Here is a 24,788-nt window from a genome sequence, read left to right as displayed (position 1 = left end):
GACTAAAATAAGCTGGTCAGGCTATAATACAAATTAATCTTCCTTTTCACTGACTTTCATACTTGAAGAACCAGCCCTGAACAACTTTGGCACCTGCAAAACACTTGAAGGGCAGTCAAGTAGACTAACTACTAACACAGTTTCAGCCCACAGTTTCAGTGTGATTTGTGCAAAGTCATGCTGTGGAGGAAAAAATCACCAGACCTTAAAACTGCTTGAATTTATCCTTTCTTTTAAGGTTCAGTGCATTTTCTAACCTCTGTTCTCATGTTTTCAAAACTGCAGTGAACAAGAAATGAGCTTGTTTATGTCTAAAAAGTCAGTGCACTACTGTCTATGCTTGTGATAGTTGATTACATAAAAGCCAAAACACATCCAGACAGGGCACCCCAAGAAAATAACACATTTAAATAAATGTTTTGGATGAAAAACAAATTTAGCTGCACCCAAAATTAAGTATTTACTGTATTTCCACATGTACAGCTTCACAGAGGAAGAGCTTGAGAGCTGCTGCAGTACAAGGAGTTGGCCATCATGGAGATGGGAGATTCATCCCAGAAGAAGGGAGATTATTGGGAAAGTTGTGACCCTTGTTACCTTCTGAAATACCCCACGTGCACCCTTGCAGAGTCTCAAGTCTTACTGACAAGACGACTTTGTGAACCTGTATTCATGAAAACATAGTACTTTGATTTTCAACTTTTTTTTTAATATATTTGTAAGTAAGTTCAAATGGATAAGAATTTGTTTCAAACTGTCAGTTGTGTGGGTTTTTTTCTCTCTTTTATTTTTTTTTTAAGACAAATTAGTGAAAAAAACATGATTGCAAATGTTGTAAAAAGCTTTTACATTACGGAAATGTACTTCCAGGCCGCCACGAGAAAGCTTGGGACACAACCCGGAGCAGAGCTAAGCCGAGAGCTCGGGAAGCGGCTGCCGGGGGCTCCTGCGTCCCCCGGCGCCGCCCGGGGACCCCCACCGCAGGGTGCCGTGGCTCCGCAGGTGCTGCCGGTGGTGCGGGGCCCCGAGCTGGGACCTGTGCAGGCACGGACCTCCTGCTCTTTCTGTAATACACAAGAGGGAGCTCTTGGTCGTAACAACTTTCTTTCGCTCGTCTCAATCTTTGTTGAAAGTGCCTAAGCTTTTCTTGCTTTCAAATTGGATCTTTCAATTCAGTGATAAAGGGATACTAGAAAGCTAAAAAAAAAAAAAATAGTGACAATCTCGGCCGTACATGATGTAGGCATAGCTCTAAGGAATGGGTTACAACACCCAAGGCTTCCGCATCAGTTAGGCTTCCAGTTCAGCAGTGAAAGCCACGCGTTACTTCAGGCACCAGGGCTCCCCATATATAACATACGGAGATCTCCAGCAGCGAGGCTCACCAGCAGCCACATCCTGAGCAGGGAGCTGCAAAAGCTGTTCCGTGGGAAATGAAGAAATGTTGCCCCGTGGGAGATGGCAGTGTGTTCTGACATCGTGGCAAACGCGGCCTGCTCTCGGCAATAGGCAGGAATTCATCTCTGATTATCATTCACAGCTCCCTGTCCTCTCTGCGGACAGGTGCCTGCACCAGCCCTGTTACACAGCATGTAGCACTGGCGTGAGGCAGTAGGGACCATCCCCGTTAATTCAGTTTCTTTAGGACTTGGAGGGCTCAGGATGTGCGAAAGGCCGGTTCCCGTCTGTTCTCTGGCTGAACCTGGACTTCAGTGGACTGTGTGAGGGGGAGAGATCTGGGGAAGGACTGAAAAACCTCAGAAAGAGACAGACAATGGAAGGTTGGCTGCGCTAAAGCAGATAGGAACCCCAAATGATGCCCTGGCCCGATTTTAAGTGAAGAATCTGGGGAATCCAGGCATCCTTCCCACAGCACTCCTCCCAGTGGCTCACCTTTTGTTTTGTTTTGTTTTTTCTCCCAGTCGTGGCTCAATTTTGATGCTCTTACACTTACCTAATGAAAGAAAGACTTGTTCTTTCATATGTGCACTTTTATGCACTCAGATTTAAGGTACTTACAATATGCTATAAAACACTTCATAAAAACAGTCCACTCTTTACAACTATATGTAGTCAGTCTAATAAAAGGATCATTCTCTCTACAGAAACTGTTTCAATTAAAGCCTTTTAAGCAATATTGTGGCTTCATAAGTAATGGACAGGTTTGAAAAGACCAACAACACCTTTATGCAAAAATAATTGTATATATTTTTCTTTTCTGTTATATACCTAAATGGTTCTTCCCCATTCATAGTAATCCCAGCTATTCATGCTCAGACCGTAGTTGTGCACTGAAAAATGAATGTCAGTCTGTTACCTTCTGTCATGCTGTAATTATTGCTTATAAGCAGCAGCCAATTGAGCAAATGAAGCCATTAGCGTGACTGGCTCTCTAATAAATATGCTACTCTTAATATTTCCCGAGGGAAGCAATACAGAATTTCATATAAGTGAATAAGGATACCCATCTGGTACACTAACTGGCTACCCAAGTGTAGTCTGTTGATGCAAAAACCATCTATCTTAATCTTGGGTAAAAGAACACAAGAAATTGAATATTTAAAAGATACCAGATAAACATTAGTTTCTTAAGTATCGTCAGTATTCTAAGCCAAAGGGAGTTTCCACATTTCATCTTAGACATAGCCAACACAGCAACAGCATTGTTAATAACCTGGAAAGCAAAGTAATCAGGTACGCTGTGAATCAGCTGGTGTTTTGTTTTACGGCTTTTCTCATCTGTTCTGTATGCTTTGTTGCTTTTAAGATATTTGACATACTGGTACATTCAGGTATTCTTTCAGAAAATAGAAACACCTGGAAAAGCAATTTATTTTCAAGATGTTTAAAAATAGGAGTCCAAGCCTGGATGTGGCAATTTGTAACAGATGAAGCCTAGGCAAAGATCATCCATTAAATAAATCCAGGGGAAAAAAACCCATTTAACAGTGCCATGTGTAGATAACAGAGAAGAGAGAATCAAATGTGTTGCTGAGGTGGAATAAGAATGGGGAAAGCAAGATTAAGGGGAAAAGCAAGCGTCTTAGGTGGGATTGAAAAGAACAACAACGAAGCTGCTACCCAGGAGCTCACAGCTGTTGTAAGATTGCCTTGCCGTTCTGCAGAACAGGATACACACACACATGAATGTGCATTTTGGGACTTAGAGCTAGATGAAGAAACATGGGAACTCTTTATAGTCCTCATTCTTCTCTCTTTAGCTGCAAAAGAAGTGAAGGGTCTGTAAAGTGCATATTGCAGTGAAAGTCACACTTATATGATTTTTATATGATTCACCAAAGCATTCAACAAAAATAGCTGGCAGGTGAAGACTGGCCAGAAATGCTCAGAACTTGGGTGACAGGTGATGATACCTTCTCACTGATAGGCAGGAGGCGTTGTCTACCATTGTCACTGAGAGAATGAGAGAGGGACGCTCTGTGAACAGTTACGCAAAATGCTTCACAAACATTACATTGATATGAGTGTGTCCAAAAAATCTTGGTTCTAAAAAGCGCCTCAGTTTGTAAACTTCTGCAAAGACATTACAGACACCATCTTCTGGAACTGGTACCAAGAGAAGTGGAAAAGGGGTAGGAAAGCCCACAAAATCATTTGGCTTCTTACATGTCCACAAAAAGATGAGTAATGTGCTGACTATTTTAGAGCACAGGGCAACCTTGGATTTCACGTGGTGAAATCGTGGTTGTGACAGAAAACAAGTTGTTGAATCATGTGTTCCTTTTTCAGAAAGAAAAATTTATGTGCACGCTGTTTCTTTCACCCATTTATATAGAAAAAGCAAAGGATTAATTAATTGATATGAAAGAGGTACAAGAATACAGTGTGCCTCTCTGATTTGTTCCATAACTAGTCTGCATAAATAAATATGGACATAGGAACCTAAGAATGATCTTATCTGCATCTAAATCCAAAGCCTAATTTGATGGAAATCTCAGAGAATATGCTAGTACAAGACTGATAATGAAGATCCTCTGACCAGAACAGAGTCTTTCAGAAAATGGTTCTCTTTACTACAAATTGGCTCAGAGTAGAAACCTCTAAAAAAGAGCCTTACCACAGACGGACAGAGCTTTCTCAGTGCAGATTGCTCAAGACTTTGGGCTGGGAGCCTGGAGTCAAAACTGAATAAAAGCCTGTCTGCCTAAGAAGAATTTATTTCCAGCAACCTCTGTTCCACAATGGCAAAGCTCTGCCAGCCACATGAGGCACAGCAGGAGGAAGAAGAGAATCCAAGAGAAAACTTGGCTTTGTACCTATTGCAGCCTTAGTCATCCTTTTTGAACAGAATTCAGCTGTCAGCCACGCGGAAGACAAACACCTGCGAGGGAGTACAGAAACAGCTGGTATTAGAGGCGATATTGCAATCAGCATCTGCTGCGCTCTTTACCAAGTCCTGCTGTTCTGCTAGATGAAAACAGTAATGCAAGTCCTGTCATAAAAATTAATGCATTGGGATGAATGAGGACATCCAACAGGCAACTGGGGGAAAATTTTCTTTGAAAGAAAGAAAGAACAAGGATGCCATGTTTTTATGGATTGATAGTTACTGTTGCAGTTCTTTACTGTACCTTGGGCACAGGGAAATAGTAACACTGATGCACAATAAAACCTGCTCACTTTTTTCCTCTTAAGGCTTCTATTCCAGAATCATAGTTTCTGTTTCAACGTCCTGTAATTTCTCTGGCAATCATCTCATCTGGCCCTTGAAAAAATATTTTCCAGGTATTTGCTTAGATAATCCACCTAAACTTGAATTGTTTATTGTTTGTCTTTATAAGGGATACTATAAAGTCCATAGGACCTATCACAATGATGTAAAACAGGTAGCTATCACTAGGTTAATAGATAACCAGGGTTTATACCAGTTCTGACTATGAAATCAGAGAGATGTCCATGCTTGTGTTTTGAATTACATATTGAAAGCTTTGATGGTGGCTGGTACTTAATCACAGAGTTGGAAAGATGATAAGCTTGTGCCAATCTGCAAAATTAAATGTATACCCATGGCTGCCTTCAAAAGATCCTTCCAGTGACTTCTGTTGGCAGTTTTGCGACATACTTTGAGCACCAGGAGCTCACAGGTTCTTTCAGTGCAAGGAGTTAGTCTGTTTTGTTAGAGAAAGTGGCAAACAGAGAATCTGACAAACCTGGTCTGGTGTTTTAAAGCAGACAGGGGAATTTTGAAGTGGCTGTGGGAGGGAAGCAAGACCAAGAACACAAAGGCTTGCTTCAACAGTTAGGTTTGCTTATGGGCAGAGGAAAGGTTAAGACACTATTGAAGATGAGTGAGAGGCTGTAGCAAAAGTCAGTCTGCTAGGACTGGTATTTGTGCTGCATTCTTGAGTGCTTGCAGATCTTGGTGCCAGAAACTGCAGTTGTTCGTTTTTCAACTTCTTTTTACAGCTTATGATACTGTTACTCATTTTCAGTACAAAAATAAGATAGACTGAAAGCTGACTATGGTGTAAAAGTAGGTAATAATTGAAGTTGTATATGGAAATGAAAAATAAGATTCTGGCTTAATGTTATAATACGTTTGAAGAAACTGCAGAGAAAATAAAGTATTTCAAGGGATTCAGGGGCTTAATTTAGAATTCTGATTCCATTTTTGAAAGTCACATGAGCCTGCATTTTAATTCCAGAGGACTTTAAAAATTGTACCTGTTACTACATTGCAAAATATTGATGTTGATACTAACAAACTTTGTAGAATGAGGCTGTATGGAGGTTGCAATGAGTTAATGATTTTTTCTGGAATTTAGATGCTCAGAGTATATGTTCTGCTCATTTCTCTAAGTTAGAATTTATGTCTCTGAGTGGACATTATTACTAACTAATGAGGACTTCAAATTGTAGGGTTGCATCTGCAAAAATTATAGTAATCATCATTACTGCAGTCTGAAAGTCTGGACACCAATACATGTAGTTCTGGTGACAAAGAGAATAGGTGGTTTCTTTCATTCACAGATACCCTTTGTGTTTGTACATTTTTAAGGTACTAGAGGTTGCAAAAAGTGGGAGAACATGAGAAAATAAAAATACTCTGTTTCCTTCCTGGAATAGTAGGCATGTTGTGTATTTGCATTCTTGAAGCAACTTTGGGCTTGGACAAGTGATAAAGATAAAACTGAGACTATGAGTCTCAAATACTTTTCATAACAGTAAGTTTACAAATTGGAGAGGAAACCTTTATAAAATTACTGGATTTTTTTTTCCAATATATGCGCCCTTTTCCTTTTTAAACATATTGCTATGTCTCCGCAGATTATCACTAGTTGTTGATCATTCTTAACTTTCTGTGTGTGTCAAAGGACATATATGCATTTCTTCCTTGTGTTCATCTATTCAGAATATTAGCCGTAACTGAAGGAGAAGAGGAATCCAGCATGGCTGTTTTCAACAAGACTTTCCTATTTTATCGGTGTTACATAGAGAGTAGAGGAAACTATTTAGTCCTGAACTCATCTATCCAAGAAAATAAAGGAATACAAGGAGGGAAAATAAATATTCCTTTTTCTTTCTCTGGAAATAGCTAACTCTTTCACTGTGAGATCAGTTCTTCCCAGTCCAACAGGATCACCTATTTGAGTGCAGAGATATCCAAAGTCTACCGTGGGTCAATACATAATACCCCTAATGTGGCTGCCTGATCATCTGTGCAGCTGCACCTACAGGTCACCCAGCTGAGGGCATCACATTCTGTCCTCTGTTACTTCTACAGTAGGACACGAATGTTACAACTCAGCACATTTCTTAGAGAGTAAAAAGGTGAACCACCTAACTGGGTAGAGTGTCATTACAGACAAGGATTATAGCACTGAACATGATATATTCAGCCGCAGGGTAGCGGTGTCTCAAAACCAAAGGTGTTCTCTATCTTGTTTTCATATTAGCAGGTTTTTAAGTTGCACATTTATACAATTAGTTATTTGCCACACTGATTAAAATAGGAAGCATATGTGGTTATATAATGGCACATATGTGGTTGCAATTGCTAAATCATTTGCACCTGCGCAAAGGGAATGCAAAACGGAGCAGGTTTATGCTTGCCTTGCAAAATGGAAATACTAATAAAAGATTGGGAAATAGATGTAATCAGAAATGGTGAGTTTGGGCGAAGGAGGATCCTGCATTACTCATTTCTTTTAAAATTAAGTGGCTGGGAGCAGTGATATTATAGACTGGTGTGCCTAAAGAAGGTCTCTCTCTTAATTTGTGTTACAACATACTAATACGCATGCTTCTAATGTTAAGCAAGTAGTCCCTCCCGCCTTCCCCCCTACAAAGAGAGAGAAAGAACCACTGTCTTTTTGGACAACAGAAATCATTAGTACAGCTAGAAAAGAGGATGATTATTTACTTTAATGGAAAAACACAGAAGATCACTTGTTCTGAGACTCACTTCAGCAGATCAGTTTCACCTGTGAAGAGATGCATTTCAAAAGGAGATATATTTGAATATGTGAGGTATATTTATACCTTACATTTTTATTTATATACCTATTCATATATAATATTTACCTTCCTGAAATTCCTCTACAGCTTAGCTATACCATTCTGCTAGTCTTCCAATCTATCAGGTGCAAGGCCTCTGAGGGTTAGTTGCTCATCTTCCTGAAATGATGCTCTTCCATCCTGTTGATACAAGTTTTGCTATTGTCGCTCCATACCTAGAAAAGACGTACAAAGCTTTCTTTCAAAACTTTAAAAACCTTGTTCTCCCCCTTTTTTTTTAGGCCCATTTAGGCAGATCAACAGAGATGTTTAATTAAAAAAAAACAATAGTGCTGAAAATAAAGTACGAGGGTTATCTGGCACCATATAGTTTGGAAAGCTCAGTAAAAAAAATCCCAGTGATTCAACAAGCTGTGGGTGAAATCCAGGCTATGAACGAAGTCAGTGGCAAAATTCCCATTGAGACCCTTAGGACAGATTTTCTCCCTAAATTCCCAGTAGGTAACTTGAGACATAATGCCTTTAGGTGTTCACTGCAGTAACAAAGCAGTAGTTACGGCGTTGCCCCGACAGATTAGAGCACAGCACTGAGACTCAGGTTAGTTAAAAGCCTTAACTCAAACTTTGATTTTATCTGCTTGTCAAACAAAGGATCACCTGTAGTATAGCTACACCTCTGCCAGCCAATTAAGGTCAAAGAAAAGGTTTTTGTAGTGCTTTAGGTTAGATTGCTTACCTTCTATTTAAGGAAATACACAAGTAATACGTATGTAAAATTAAAGAGAGTTTTTCCTTTCTTTTCATTCCTACTTCTCGATCCTGTAAGTGAAGAACACTAGGTTCTTGTGTCCTACAGCACCAGGCTTGAGAGAAGCCACAAAATTTGTTTGTAAATTAGCCTATATCATCTGCATTATTTCACTTCAGAAATTAAGATCCTCTTTACTGTTTGAGTCCTGAGCATGAAGAACAAAGGCAATAGTGACTCCACAATGGAGAAGAGCAAAAATTGATTTAGGAAGAGAAAAATAACCTTTGTTAGGTTATTAAAAATGTTGGGGTTTTTTTGGGGGGGATTGTTTTTGGTTTTTTTGTTTGTTTGTTTTGTTTTTTGTTTACTAATTGTTATTTGTCTTCAATAACAAATTATTGTAATGAAAATTTCAGGGGGGGACTTACCAACATTGTGTCTGTACTTAGGAACTCGTGGTGATATCCTTTTTTCTTCTGAGTAATTGTTCAGCAAGCTCCCAAGTCCAGTGTTTATATCTTACGCTTTTCAAGGTGGAATAACAAACATCCTTCCATTCCCATTTAAAACCTCTCTAACAATTAATTTTCTGACCCCCTCTGCAGCCGTATGGATGCAATATCATCCAACAGTCATTGCCTTCTAGTGCTCCATGTGTCTAGTGCTCCATGTGTACCTAATGCGTCCACAGAAAAACAACCTCCCAAATTGCTGGTGATCTGGACAACAGCCACTTTCCCCAGCTAAAACTCTCCAATCTGTTTCCAATGAAATGCTGTTCTCTTGCACACAAAGCATGTGCTTATTCTGATTAAGCACCGTTTTTTATCAGCAGGGTATGCACAATCAAGCATGTTTGACATACAGAAACGTAGATTGGTTTACTCAGTTAAAAGCTTTGATCTGTCAACTACGGATATTAGGTAGAGCTAAAGGAATCCATAGTGCTTATGAATCTTGGTTTACTTTCAGCCTCTAAAGCAGTATGCTAAGTGTAGGCAGGAATTTCTTCACTGACACTAACAGAGCATTTAGTTCCTGAGAGCGAGAGATGTGTTCTTCCTCCTAATAACTTTGCTTCTTCATATGACCTTCCCTTGCTAGTCTGACAAAAATACGCTTCTAAATTATCATTATGCCACACGTAACTACAAAATTGACAAGCATCCCTGTCCACCTCAACTCAAAATTAAACACTGACTGCAAGCTGTAGGAGCTTCAGTGAGACATACTCAGAAAAGGAATCCTGCCCTTATTCAAGGGCATAAAGTTTACTTTCAGATTTCATTCATTTCATTGGGTGGATGCAGCCAAAAGAGGTAGTCATCAAAAAGGGTATGTATATTTTTAAAATATTCCTTTAGGATGTGCCTGCCATCCTAAGAATTGGAAATAGTCAACATACTGTGTTCTGTTCAAAGAACTGCTACAAAGGTAATACGAAATTTTTATGACCATTAACTTGAAACCATGCAATGATTTAGCTATAATCCTCAAAATTACTGATCAACCTTTTTCACCTAGTCAGCTATTTGCTGTGATGTGAAATGAGGAAACAGTTGCCTGGATGAGATAAACAAGCAACTTCTTATCATTGCAAAATTGAAGTGTGCAACTGCACAAGCAAAATAGCTTTTTATATTCTGTTTTTAACAGTTACCACTTGTTGTCTTACTGTTAAACTCCATCTTACCATTTCTGTATTCCTGTTTTGTGTTATCTTAAAAAAACCAAAACAATTGTCCTTCCTGCCCACTTTTTTTTAAAGCATTTGCCACATTCCCAGCTGTTACAAGAAATTTAAGCATACAGACTGGTTTACTCAGGTGTTTTAGCTAACAAAGGTCAATAGGATGGGGTTATAAATATGTAAATCATTAATTGTAGTGTGTGTTCCTTTTACTGTGTTGCCGAGAATTGCACAGAACAGAGATTAAATACTTTCCTATAGGCTGTGGTTGTTTTCCCTCTATGCCAGAGTTAACCCTGCCCTGGTGCAAGAAGGCGTCTGCTCAGTTTTATTGGTTCTTTCTGCCAGCCACTTGAATGTTCACAAAGAAATAATGTAACATAGGGTTTTCTGTGATTGGAGCCCTTGCTTTTCCCGGAGAGCAGAGCCTTGGTTTAAAGTGCTACAATATCAAATATTGTAAGGGTGTCAATCTGCAATTTTGTCAGATGCTTTGATACACATACATGTTTATAACAGCAGGGGACTTCAAGCAGATCTGGGAGCTCATAGCCTCAGGTGACTGATCCCAGAGCATTTAACATGTGAATACTCCCACTGAGTTCAGTGGGAACATTTCTGAGCTTGAAGTGAAGTTTGTGATTTATTAGTTGTATATTGGTGTCTATCTGAGTACGTGGTAAATAAAAGCCTGTGTCCCAAGAATATGCTTGCAAGTTATGGGTCAAACCTACTGCTGTTCCAGTGTGGTACCCTCTGAGGGTAGACATTAGTTGTGGGGTAAAGACCAGGGATCTAGGGCAGATCCCAGCTGGTGCAGCCCGTGACTTTTCAAATTGCAGTGGTTATTCACTGAGTGCATTCATACAGAGTGTGTGGTTTAACCTCAGCCGGCAGCTGAGCACCACACAGCCACTCACTCACTCTCCCCTCCCCTGGTGGGATGGGGGGGAGAATCAGAAGACTAAAAGTGAGAAAACTCATAGGTTGAGATAAGAAAAGTTTAATAATTGAAATACTAATAATATAAAAATAATAATAATAATAATAATAATTAATAATGATGATGATGATGATGATGATGATAAAAGAATATACAAAGCAAGTGATGCACAATGCAATTGCTCACCACTCGTGGACCGATGCCCAGCCAGTCCCCGAGCAGCGGCCCCCCCGGCCAGCTTTCCCCAGTTTATGTACTGAACATGACGTCACATGGTACGGAATGTCCCTTTGGCCAGTTGGGGTCAGCTGTCCTGGCTGTGCCCCCTCCCAGCTTCTTGTGCACCTCCAGCCTTCTCAGTCGGTAGAGCATGGGAAGCTGAAAAGTCCTTGACTAGTGTAAGCACTGCTTAGCAACAACTAAAACATCGGTGTGTTATCAACATTGTTCTCATCCTAAATCCAAAACACAGCACTGTACCAGCTGCTAGGAAGAAAATTAACTTTATCCCAGCCGACACCAGGACACAGTGTTAACGAGGGTCAGGCTTGGGATATCACTGACAGGGCAGTATTGCACTCAAACTTAATATGCTCCATTTCTAAGTGGAAGCTTGGACATATTTTGGGGATCTCAAAAAGGGCAGGCTGTCGCCCTCCGAACATGTCTGTGGAGCTCAGGCTGAGGCAGCCTCTCAGTGGGGCTTTGGGGGTTGCAGTGTGGCTGACTGGCAAATCCGGACCAAAGAGCAGGCTTGAACTGCACTGAACTGATACTGCAGACATATCCAGGGCATGCAACACTCGATGCATGTGCTTCCCATTGCAGAAGAGGGACCTCCATCAACAGGTACCACTGAAGAGGAAACTTTTAGTATGCAAGATGCTTTCTTACCAGCAGCAAGATTAGCGCCCAAGGAAAACTTGGAAAAGCAAGCAATGAAAGCTTATAGAAGAGGCAAAAATGACAAAGTATCTAGCTTTGGAAAAGGATGTGTAAGAGCCAGTAGTGAGAGCGGTGCTAATGCTTTGGCATCCAAACGCAACTAGCAACCTTTGACTTTGTGCCAGTTCAGCACTGGGTGTGAAACTCTTGGCAGTTTGCCTCGACTTCACAGCATTTTTAGGTCTGGAGACAGAGAGAGCAAGCAGAGCGAGAGAGAGAGAGAGAGAGCGCGAGAGAGAGCAGAGACCTGAGTATTCAGAAGATTTTGTAACTCTTGTTTCTGTTTCCCTTTTCCACTTACAAGAAACTATTCATGCCTTTTGGGACTATGGAGGACCTAACTTGCAAGGGTCAGGTTAGGAAAACAAACCACATCCCCAATTTCTTTAAAAGTGGTATTTAGAAGTATTAAACTGTATTTTGTGCTCCCTTAATACAAAAAAATATTTCTTGTCAAGGAAAGATATTATCAGATGTGATTTTCAGGAAGTGAGCTATCTTTCCAGCTTGAAACACCAAACATCCTTGTTAAGAGACAGGAATTTTAACACCTTCCCCTCTCCCAGAAATGTCAGAACTGCTTAGAGTATCTGGAAACAAATGGACACAGCTCCTAAAAAAATTAGAAAAAGTAAAAATATAAGAATGTTTGTTTAATTATTTAATTTGTGTTTGCACAACAAATACACTACATCATGATGCTTAACCTGATGCTTCAACCAAAGTAATTTTAGATTCAAGGGGTGCTTTTCCAATTCAGTGGAGTAATTTTCCTTGTGCTTGCAGGTATGAGTTTACCCAAGTGAGATGAATTTTTTTTTTTTATATATATATATATATATATATATATATAAAATGTATGGTATAAAATCAGCGGTCCTCTCACTGATCAAATAACCCTCTTTCTAAAAGTTTAAGTTAACAGGAGCAAAAGTATCTTTGAGATTCTGATAATTACGGATTTTGCTCAGAGGTCTTTTGCCCATCTGCTGTTTAAGGCAGCAGTCCTCCTCTCACTCCAAACTGTGTGTGGAAGGAGAGGGAGGGCAGGTTGTGTTTCCCAGCATTGCTGCCACAGACTTTTGCTGCAGAAAGCCCTGTCAGGCAGAGGGGGTGATCTAGAAGCAGCAGGGTTAGCAGAGGCAAAGCCTGCTAACCTTGGGTCACTGGCATGTGAAAGGATTCCACTGGCCCTTTCCTTCTTTGCTTGTATTGCCATACAGTCACGTACACTGATTTCGGTGCACGTAGTACCAGCTTTTATTGCCGTCATCTTCTCCTATGGGCAGCACAACCCACAGGTTTGCTACTTTGGTTATTCCAGCATCACTTTGGGAACCTCAATGCCAAAAGTATGACTGTGCTACTTCAAAGCAGTGATCCTACAGGAAGATATTGTGGCTATTCTTACAGGCATTACTGAGAGCAGTAGTGTATCCCACAGTCTGCCAATACACATGCCTGTTTTTTCCCACGCTGGCTTGGAGAAGGAGGCAGAGCAGCAGGGACGTTCATTTCTCCATGTTGGCAAATCCTATATACCCTGTTTTGTACTACTCACACTGTTTTGTTCCCCTGCATGTCTTGAATAGGATTAACAAATAGAGTTTTTCCCTTAAGCTCTGGTGAACTTTACTAAGATACTCAGAAACTGCGTCAGAAGTTTTAAATAGTCTTTCTCACTGGTGGTTCTCTTGGCACTGTAATGTCTTGTCTTAATAGAGGCACTGACGCTTTGTCAGTGACAGTTCTTGTTCTATATCACCATCAGTGTGTGACATATTAACTTTCAAGCAACCTAGAGGTTTTGTTTGCTGTCACAGATCTCTTTAAATATTGACCTCTTTAAACATTAAACATTACGGACAAAGACCCCAGAACTGACGATGCAGAGATTGCAAAATAAATTACTGTTTAAACCGTGGAATGTGCAATATGACAATTCAGAGCAGCTGTCAGGGCCACCTCCGGCTACCCTCTGGAAAGTGCTCTCACCAGCTGCGATATTGGTGCTAACGGTGGTTTCAGACTTATTTCAGGAAGCATTATCGTCAAATAAGCATACTGATGAATTGCTTTAATGACTCCAAACCAATCTCTTATTGTCTGTCCTCTGACCTGTGGAGTTATTACTTTGTGAAAAATAAAGTGTCATTCGTCATTTGGGCACACCAAAACTGAAAGTGTATGACTCAAGAGGTTTAAGACTTCAGTAGTGAGGCTTATATCTCGGTAATTTCCTCTCCAGGTAAAAATTTATTGGTCAGATCTTTGGATGTTGAAATCACTGCGGAATTTGTGTCTGTATTGCCTCGGGGAGCTTGCCCAGGTCCAGTTTCAAGTTCTTTGAGACAAACACCTTGCCTGAAGAAGGGAGCACAAATTCTAAGCTACTACCACCCCCTGTCTGAGTTTTCCTGACAGATCTGTCTCCTTTTCACTACACTTGAAAAAAAAAGAAACAGCTGTTCTCTGGCAAGCCTCAGAAGAGTGTAATCAATGCCGTAGTCATATGCTATACACCAAATATGTTTTACTTCAGCTCAGAAATAATCCTTTTGCAAGCAAGCTTACCTCTAATCCAGTAGGAAGACTTTTAACAAGGGAAGAACTCGCAAGACCATACCCAGACTGTGCACTTATTACAGGATGTACAACCAATGACCTGTCTTCAGGACAGAGTGAAAAACCATGCTTCTACATTGCATTTTAGGTGGGACCAACAGCGCAACTTCGAAGCAAACCTCCTGATTTTTCCCACATACCACACTGCAGAGAGGTCTTGAAGGACATTATCTGGATTACCTGCAGATAACACTAACACAGACGATGTGCCCTTGGAGCGCTCCAACCACTAATGAGTTTTCCATTCACAGGTCAGCCAGAAACAGACTGAAATAAAACCTACTGAAATTAATACATTGTGGAATACCCAGTCCTCAGCACCAATTGTTTTACTCTACAGATCCACTCCTACTGTGTTACCCTACTTGTCAATATATGCATAGCCCAAATGATCTCTGATATTCATTTAATTACCATCCATTAGATTTTCAACTGGAGTACCAACTTTGGTAGGTGTTGTCTAATTCATAAATAAACTAATAAATGAAAAAAAAAAAAAACAAAACCAAAGCAAAACAAAAGAAATGTTTTTTTGTTCCAAACAGAAATGTCACTTCTCCTTAATGCTTTTTCTTCTGCTACTGCAAAGCATGCGAGGGAAACACCAAGAGCCAGGGCTTCCAGCTACAGGCAGGATTAAGGTTCAGGTGATTTAGGTCATTGTTACTTCATTGACTTCAGTGGACAAAGTAACTACACATCCCAGATGAAGATCTAGACAGAAACTATTTTGCTATAAGCACTGACTGCACATTCAAAACTCAAGGATAGATTTTAATTACTACAATAAGGATGCTATGCCAGGACAAATAAGATCCACCCAGCTATTTTCTGCTCATCATTCCAAGCCTCCAGTTTTACTATTTTAGTGAGGATGGGCTGGAAGGATCCCTGGTGCCAAGGTGAGAGCCACGGGAAACAACAGCTCCATCCCACACAGCTCCACAGAACGTGAGCCAAAACCCTACACTTTAGGCTTCCCTTTGGGTGCTAGATGTTTCCGTATGTGTCCCTCCATCTATCCACATGCATATATTCTCAGCTCAGGCAGTATTTAGAAATTATTTCTGTCTCAGAAGTTTACATTTGTTTCCTCCTGTTTGAGCAATCTTGCATTGTTCTGCTTTAAATTAAGAACACGAGTTATACCTCATAATTTTAAGGAGGTTTATCCCAGCCTGTGTTCTAGCTAGCGGTATTCCCCTCAGCAGAAGCTGCAAGCTAGTTCTCCACCTAAAGATTCACATTTGTATCTTAAATTTCCAGATCCTATTTCTAAATGGAGAATGATATGCTGAAAAAGAATCTACCTGGAAGAATCTCTTTCTGTTTGGGAAAGAGATCCCTCCTTGGCACCTGCAGTTACTTAGATGCCTTCCCCATTCGCCATTTTTCAAAGATACTGGGGTTCCAGCCATCTCCTGCATCTTCAGTGCTGCTAGGTCTTGGCATTTCAGAGAATTTCTTTCTTTTCACAGTGACCAAAGAATTGCAGACCTTCCTATCAAGTGCACCTGGAGGTAGGCAACATGACTGCAATAAAGGGAATATTGTTGAGTGTACATAAACTGGAATTTTACTGCGGCTAGTTGAATTTTAAAATCTAAGTGGAAGGTTACAGTCAGCTGAACTGACCTTAGAGGACCTACAGATAAAAGGCACAGGTTAATTCAGCTGTAAATCTGTGCAGAATGGTATAGCAACGGGATGACTGTCCGAAGGGGAACTGTTGATCTAGGTAACTGCTGAAAATTGTTTTCATGAAAACATAACAATTCTACAATAGACTTATGCCCTTCCAAAAGGGATTAACTGGTGTGCAAAAGATGCCAGATGACTTTAAAAAAAAAAACCAACCCAAATTGTTGTATATGAGCACAAAGCAGCTTATCCTGTAAAAAAACCAACTTTCCCACAAACACAAGGCCTAGGACACAGAGTCTCATGTTTAGTTATCATGAGTGAATTTGGACTCCCAGCCACCTCTGAGCAGACTGACAGCAGTGGTGCTGCTCTTGAATCTGCTAGATTTTGGATGAGGTACTAACAATTCTCCTGCCATCTCTGGTGGAAGTTAAAATACAAGACAAGTTATAATAAAAGCAGCAGATATATTGGCAGCTTTAGCCAATGTGCCCTTTAATCCAAACAAGTCTGAATATTCAATTTTGCAAGTGTGATTGTGCAACTCAAGATAACTGCTCCACTTCTGTCCCACTGCTCTTTAGTTAGTCACCACCTGCAATGTTTTCCACAACACACGTCATTGAGACTATCCTATACAGATGATTATGAACGTATACGTATGAAAAACATTTTCTTTGTGTATGCAAGGCTCTTCTTTTCCTACTGCCTCTTAAAAAATCCTGCTTCTCTTTCTTTGCCTCCATCACTGCTATCTGCACTTCACATTCAGAAAGATGTTACTGCAGGAGTAACGGCTTCAGTGGAGCCACTCATGAAGTACAAGCAAAACACCTCAGAAACTGGCCAGCAGTTCAGCAATTTGTTTTTCTCTCTTTAAACCTATTAATAGTTCAAATCATCCCTGTATTTAAAGTCAGGGATATGCTTATGTGACTTAATTGAATTGGGACATTACACAGACAAAGACTTTATCTAAGCCTGATTTACCTACTGCTTTCTGCTGGTGCTACCAAAAAGTTAGGCTGAGCCTGTGACACCAAGTGCAATCAGCATTTAAAAAAGGAAACAACACAAACTCAAATCCTGAATCTTTCAGGTAAGGAAATCACTCAACTTGGGGATTTATATGGCAGAACTTACAATATATCAGATCTGACAGAAGGTGTGGAAATTGCTTAGTGTCTTGCTAATGCCTTTAAAAGGGAAACTCGCTCAAGATGAATACAATGACAACTGCAAATGCTTCATGAATGTGAATAAAAATTCAACCAACCAACTCACACAGCTAAGAAATGCTTTTCTAAGGCATACAGCTGCACTGTTGGGCTGCCTGATGGTCAAATCTCAGAACACAAGCTTTCCTCTGCCTGACAAAGAGCATTCAATTTTAAAGAGTTTATATGGCCAGCTTTCTAGCTGTGAAAGGCTGTTGAAGCATTTCAGTTTTGTTTTTCACACACTGTGAAAAAGATTTTTTGTTTTGGCTTGTGTACTTTCAAAGGCACAACAGAAATATTTACAAAGGCACTATTCATGTCAGTATTTAACTGTTGATTGACAACTCTTCTGCGTGCTGGTGAAAGCTTGCTGAAGTATAGCTTTGGCTGGAAGGAGCCAACAATGAAATTGAACACCTCTTCCTCAATCCCAAATATCTGCAAATCTAAAGGGCCTTTTGTTGAAAGAGTACTGAGTTTCAAAAAACCAGGCAAGAAAGGAAAATAAATCTTTTTTCAGTTCTTTCCTTGTGCTTATTGCTACATAGTCCAACTCTGACCCCTGAACTCAGGGTAGATATTTCTACCACCCTCATCAGCATGCCATCTGACAAGAGGTTGTTAGCTTCTGTCAGGTGTTTTGTTTCCTCCTACATCAGTTCAATGAAAGAAGGACAAAGTTAAAAATGCTGGCTGTTCTTATTTTTAAAATATCTATGGTAGAAAAAAAGAAAAGTTGAAGAAATAGACCTTGTTAAGTAATGAGACCTTGTTTTCTGTACATGTCACTGCAAACTTTGCCTTTTCAAGGCATGAGTTAAAAACTGAAGAAGTAGGTGTGTATTTTTTGCTTCACATCTTTTATCAAAAAGTGATTTCAATGTTTTTAAGCAGTATTTACACACAATTGTCTACTAAAAGAAATTCAGCAAAGTTTCCATAAAACAGCTGCCACTTTTACCTTTTTCTAATATTGTGAGAGTTCATTTTTAAATCTCCCATTTTAAAACACTCAGCTGAGTATTGCAAGACAAACATGCTGGACTTTGTCTTTCAAATACATGGAAACAACTCGGCATTTTCATGGGCCAAGATACTTAGAAGAGTTTCCATTTCAGAGGTGGAATTTTTGAATGCTCATACAGCAAGTGAGACAGAATCAGCCCTAATATTCTACAATATAAGTATATACCAGGAATAAGGAGTCTACATCCACATTAGCATTTGAATTGTCTCTCTGGTACGAGAAAGATTTATATAATGTAATGTTTCAGAATACTCTGACACATCAAACAAATGTGAAATAACCGAGTCAACAGAAATATCAAGCTGATTATTTTTAAAAAGAAAGACAGTAAAAAGAGGAGAAAAGCAGCAAAAAGAGAATAGCAAGCTATTAATAAATGCACATTTCCTATCCAGCATTTTGACGAAATTTTGTGTAGATTTTATTCTCTGTGCGCCCAATACTTTTGCCACACTTGTAAGTGTGTAAACTCTGAAAGTCACATTTGTCTCAAGAATTTTCACCTGTTCAGGTATTCCTCCATTACTTGACACAGAACAGACTTTCTTGCTCTTCACATTCTTTTACACTTCAAAACACATCAGAGAGAAGATGACTGTGGCAGTCAGGCAGAGGAGCCTTATGTCAGCTTTTCACAGAGTCTATCCTAATGAAGGAGGTGTTTTCTCCCATTACTTTAGTAAAGCTGCTTGTGTCATCAGCCTCTCAGCAGTCAGCATGTCTATGGATCTCTTTGCAACCTTACCGTCAAGCTTTCATTTGAAACTGCTGTTTTATATTGTTCTATCAGCCTTTTATCATGAACTTAAAGACTACATTTCTCCAATTATTGATTTCACGCTTGAAAAAAAAATCGACGACCATTTGTGGACATCTTATGGACAAGATTTTGGGAGCCCAATGGTAGAAGAGGAGAACTTTGAGTAGAAGGAATAGGTTTAAATAGCAGTTTTGTCTTCCACTTTTAAACTTTTTCTTACATAAACTTAAACCAGCAAATCTTATAATGGAGAACTATTTTAAATGCTTTCAGAGGAAAATCAGGAAAATGATCCTGCCAAAATAAAATGAGAACTGTGCCTCAGCTATGCAGCCATCACTTTGGTAAGGCCTGTGTACATGAAGTAACCCAAGACTCAAAAAAAAAAAAAAAAAAAGCAACCCCACAAAACTTCTTAAGAATTCAGAAAGGAAATTCTTTCCCTGTATATAAAAGGAAGCCTCTTCCAGCCCTACGTCCTTAAATGAATATTGCTTTACAATCCTTTCTTTCTACTTTATATGCATCTAAGTCTTGTACATACGTATCTAAATACTTAGATGTGTGTATAGGCATCAACATTCTTTCAAATTCAATTTTCCCTAGCCTTTTTTGAAATTCAGTCTATTCCAAAACTTGACTCCCAGGTTGCTGCAGGAAAGAACTATTCTAACATCAGAAGCGCACTGCCAAAATTCAGTACAAGAGCCTTAAAAATTCATAGTAAACTGCACAAAATGGCTTCAGAAATGCATACCTGTTTTATCAGCATAACATGGGCTCTGCCACAAGCATTAGAGTATTTTAGATAGACCTATTCTGTGGTGCTTTCACCCCAGCAGTAGCTGTGGTCAGGGGAGCAAGGCTGTCTTAGAACTTCATCTAAACACTCATAGTCTCTTTTTGCCAGTAAAATTGATTCCCCTCTTCCCCGTGTCTGTCGCAGTTCTGCTTCTAGTACTACCTAAAAGTTTGATCAAGGTTATCCTTCTGGACAGCTTTTTTTACCTGTATTATTGAAGACATAGACACACTATGTGTAGACATAAACCACCAGCTGATCTGAACTACTTTGATTTGTTATTATGTGTATTTATGCTCTGCCATGCACAATGTTAAATATTACCCCAAAGAGCAAAATGGAGTGGAAAAATACTCCAGTGCCTCATCCAGGAGCAGTGAGTGCGGTTCCTCAGAACACCACACCTCTGGTAGCTTTGAGCAAATCATTCTTCTTTCTTTGCCTACGGTTTTTGTCTCAGAAACTGTGTAGTAATACTTCCTTTCCCCAAAAATTTTTCCTATTTTTATCTTCAGACACTGTAAGCTCCTGGTGCAGGAAACTTCTTCTGTGTCTTTGACTGGAACCAGAATGAGAAAACTCTGTCTCACCTTCAACTTTTTGTGCACTCTCTTGGAATGACACTAACGTAAGTGCTAAAAATATTTGGCCAGTTCTGTTGAGGCCATTCAAACTAACATTACTTTTGGCTGTTTTCAGCTTTTTCTAATTGTGCAAGATGGTAGTTTTAAATATGTTATTGCTAAATTAGTTTCAGAGTTCCTGTATAAACACAACTAGTTACAATCTAAACAGCTAAAACACCTTTTTTCACAAGGTGCCTGGCTAGGGAATTTCCAATCAGAACTGACGTAATACTTCTGCTTGTGAAACAGACAGGCAGGGTCACCTGTGTCATCCCTGGGCTGTGCTGCAAAGGCATATGTTTGTATCAACAGGTCGATATGACCTGTCCTCATCATTGATGCAAAAGTACTAGCAAGTTTGGAGAACTACAGTTGGCAAAGTTAGAAGTTAGCTTTGTGACTTTCACTTAGGGTTGGATGACGGGAACAGATTTCTCACTTTAGACAAGCAAAAGAAAAGAAAAACAAGTTTAAAATGGACAATGTTTTGATATATCCTCTACATCAAAAGAAAAGCAAAAACTAATACATATTCTGACTGAAGGCCAAATGCTGAGCCTTGGCTGCATATGCTTGGCTCTCATTGTAATCAGCAGGAACTCTATGTGAGTATATCGAAGGTCAGAACTGAACCCTGATTTGAGCTCAGATCAATATAACCACGTGATTTCACCAGCTCCACCTAAGCGTAATAAAGTAGCCATTATATCACTGATTAATGCATTTCATGTTTAAGTAAAGATACAGAACTTTATTTAAATAAACGGCAGTCCAAGGAAATGAAAGTCAGTGTAAACCAAATGAATGCCTTGCTGTACAAAATGTAAAAAACCGAGCCATTTATCAGAGTGTAGCTTAATTATTCTGAGTGCAGACAGTAAATCTGAAGGAATGAGAGACGTGCTAAGAAACCAGACATTAAAGCTGCAGAAGGAGAAGCAGCTGATGGGTGGATTTAAGTCAAACATGTCACCTCAACTACAGCGCACAAGTTTAAAGTACAGCAAGCAATCTTTATCCTTAAGTGCTGATGAGAGCTGGACACTTCCAGTTGGATCCAAGAGAAAAGTACGCAAACTGTACTCCAGTCCTTCTGCCACTGAAGAGAGGAGCATTTTCCCTTTTGAGACTCCTACTGCCTTGAACTAGCTTTGCATCGTCTGTTTCATCTGTGCCTGCCATGGCGTCAGACTACAATGAATCTTCTCCTTCCAGAGCATCACGGTTTTCATTCCACCCTCTGTCTTGGCTGTCCCTTAGCAAGATGACTGTATGAAGCGCAGGCTCTGACGTACAGCATGAGTTAAACCCCCAGGCTGTCTGCTCTTAGCAATGCAGGGTCTGAAGTACAGGGCAGTTTTAACTCCATTCCAGCAGAAGCCATGCAGGACACCTGCTTTATCTCTAGTCACACTTCTGTGCGTCCTGTGAAGGCAGCCAGGCAGGAATTGCTATTTAAATTTAGTTCTTGAATAAATAATTCCTATTTCCTTGTTTAGAAACAGGCATATATACAATCCATACATACAGATATAGATACAGCTGTTTAGAGTTGGTTGGTTATATACACATAGATACAGTTGGTTGTGTATAACAACCTGTCCTAAACTGGCACATATACCATTGTAATTATTTTTATTAGAAAAAACTTTTGGCAAAGAATCTTCCTCATCCATTTGGGATGCACTATTCAATTTACATTCTTAGAACAGGAAAAATTACCCCCCAGAACCCTCCCAATTTGCTTTTCTGTGAATATTCAGTTTAGCTCAGTTTATATATTTAGAAAGTAGAAAATTAGTACAGCCAAGGAAAGTATAAAATGTTAAATAAATCTGAAGTGTTTGCATATTATGAAACATTTTTTAAGTTTTGGTCTTCCCAAGTGAAAGTGGAGATTGTGCGTTATGGTGTGACATAATATGTGCTCTATTTTAAACTGTATTATGATTTAAAATATTTTACTACTACAGGAGAAGCACTCAGATCTTAAACAAGCCAGGCTTAGAGTAAGAGCCAGGAGTAATAAAACTGTCTTCCAGCTGCTACTGGAAGAGCAACATACCTGTTGCTGCAACATACCAGCAGAGCCTTTCCTGTTGGCTGCTAGGGTTTATGTTACATTTAACCTTGAGCTGTTCTGGTAATGACGTGGGGCATGGTTCCACTTCCCTACTCCATCACGGTCACACTAGTGTGATGACACACCATCAACATGGCACAGCAATGAAGACATCTACCAGGGCTCCTCCAGAAGGTACTGAGCATTTTGTTTGCACAGACAACAGATCTGGCTCTTGAATTCTTTATTCCTGCTTCCCTTAGCCATATACAACCTTTGAGAGTTTGATCTTAAGTGTTAAAAGAACTCCCAAAAAAAGGTCTTGCAGATTATGGTGACTCTTCATCCTGAAATGACGATTTCTTTGTTATTTCAATATCCTTCTCCTTCAATGTCCCAATTGTAAGTGCAGCATCCTATCTATTTGACTTAAAGCAGGAAGCCTTAATGCTAGCAAATATGAGGTCCCTAAGGAAACAGATACCTCTAATGCTCAGAGGCCTGTTAGCCTTGATATAACCACCACGGACTAGAAGGGAGAGAGGCAAGACAGAGAATCCTGTCAGTTTGGTACATTTATTTAGCAGGTTCAAGCCCTGAAATAAGATACAGCTTGAAGATGTTTGAAAAGAATATGGTAGAAGAGTGGAAAAAAATCTATACATCTTCCACACTAGATGTGTTGCTTTGCCTATCCATTTAAACCATGCGCTCTGCTTTGTCAGAGCTTCTCCACATAATCAAATTCCCTATCCTGGCTGTAGCCCATGATGCATACAAAATAAGATGGGGGGGGAAGAAACTAGGATAGAAAGTCAGGAGGAAAAAGGAGAGAAAACAAGATGGAAAGAGGAAAAAAGGAGGAAATAAAAACAGATTGTGAGCTAATACTACATTCCCACAGACCCAAGCTAATGAAAAATAAGTTACAAACCACATGAAGACTGTGCTTTAAAATGCCTGGCTTATTTTCACTGCTTTTACTCCAGTGAGATATTACTGGTCAGCATCCAGCAAAGAAGACACCCTCTTAACTTGAGAAAACCTTCATCCATACTGAAAAATATAGCTGCAGACCAACCAATGTTCTTCAGTGAGTAGTAATGCTACTTACCAGAGTAAGGCAAAAAGTTGAAAAAAGGAAGTATCTAATCAGAACTGTAGAGGAAAAAATATGTCTGTGTAGAAAACGTAATTTCCGAGTTGAAAAGTAACCAGGGAAGAGGCTTGGAACAGTGAAAAACAGTAAACAAATTCCTGTGAGATGAACTAACACGGTGCCCTGCAATGAAAAGTAATTGGAAAGTAAAGAAAACAAGGGGTTTGATGCCAGAACATGACAAAAACCACCACAGAGTCTCAGATCCCAGCTAGCCCAGGCATTTCTGGTGCTAGGCACCTCTTGGAAGAACAGTTTGTCTCCTGTTAAACCCAGGAGAGTTCACAGGAATTTATAAATGATAGCTGCCTCTGCTGAAGGTGAACTAACAAGTATAAAAAACATTACAGCATAGGTGCTGCCCTTTCCAACCCCATAACTGCAAAAACTCACCATTACATCATTAGGATAGAGATCAAACCACTGAATCCAGTTCTACTTCTGTGGGAGTCAATGGTAAAACTCAAGATTTATTACAAAAGCACTTGTCTGAAAAGCTTTTCTGAACTTAGCCATTGTCTTATTTTGCAAATCACATTTTATTGCCTTTTTTTTGTGTGTGTGTGTGTTGATATTACCCTTCTATAAAAGAATCCCAACTCCATCAGGAACCTTCCTGTAAACCAGTGGATTGCCAACTTAGACATAAATTTCATCTGAGATGAAATCATATGTGCTCACTGCCTCCATGCAGGAAAAGGTTGGATGTGCCTGAAACTTGTCCATCTTTCTTAATTGTACTAGCTGGTCTAATGATGCTTGTGGAAAGAAGTAATGTTTTATTTTGTATAGGTCTCTGGGGCATTGTTCTTACTAAGTTATGAATCCTAAAAATGAGTTACAAGGCCCACCCTATCGCAAAGACCCCCTATCATGATCATCTGCAAGTCAGTTACCTTGCTTGTGCCTCATCCAGAAATGTGATGCCAAAGGATGAGTGCATGGAAACTACTGACAAATCTGGAAGTGCCAGTGTGTCGTGGTTTAACCCCAGCCGGCAACCAAGCCCCAGACAGCCGCTCGCTCACTCCCCCCTGGTGGGATGGGGAAGAGAA

At 39.8% G+C, this 24,788-nt stretch overlaps 1 long non-coding RNA gene across 1 annotated transcript; it reads right to left on the bottom strand.

The window, feature by feature from the left end:
- Positions 1-7,367: 7,367 nt before the first annotated feature.
- On the bottom strand, positions 7,368-20,480 carry LOC143172370 (uncharacterized). The gene is made up of 3 exons (XR_012997336.1): positions 20,093-20,480; positions 7,546-7,694; positions 7,368-7,445 (listed from the first exon to the last, which is right to left on the bottom strand). It is a non-coding gene; the product is annotated as an uncharacterized LOC143172370 (long non-coding RNA).
- Between the last annotated feature and the right edge of the window lie 4,308 nt (positions 20,481-24,788).

Source organism: Aptenodytes patagonicus, chromosome Z, assembly GCF_965638725.1.
Source record: "Aptenodytes patagonicus chromosome Z, bAptPat1.pri.cur, whole genome shotgun sequence".
Classification (NCBI taxonomy): Eukaryota; Metazoa; Chordata; class Aves; order Sphenisciformes; family Spheniscidae; genus Aptenodytes; species Aptenodytes patagonicus.
This window is presented reverse-complemented; position numbering and strand designations above follow the sequence as displayed.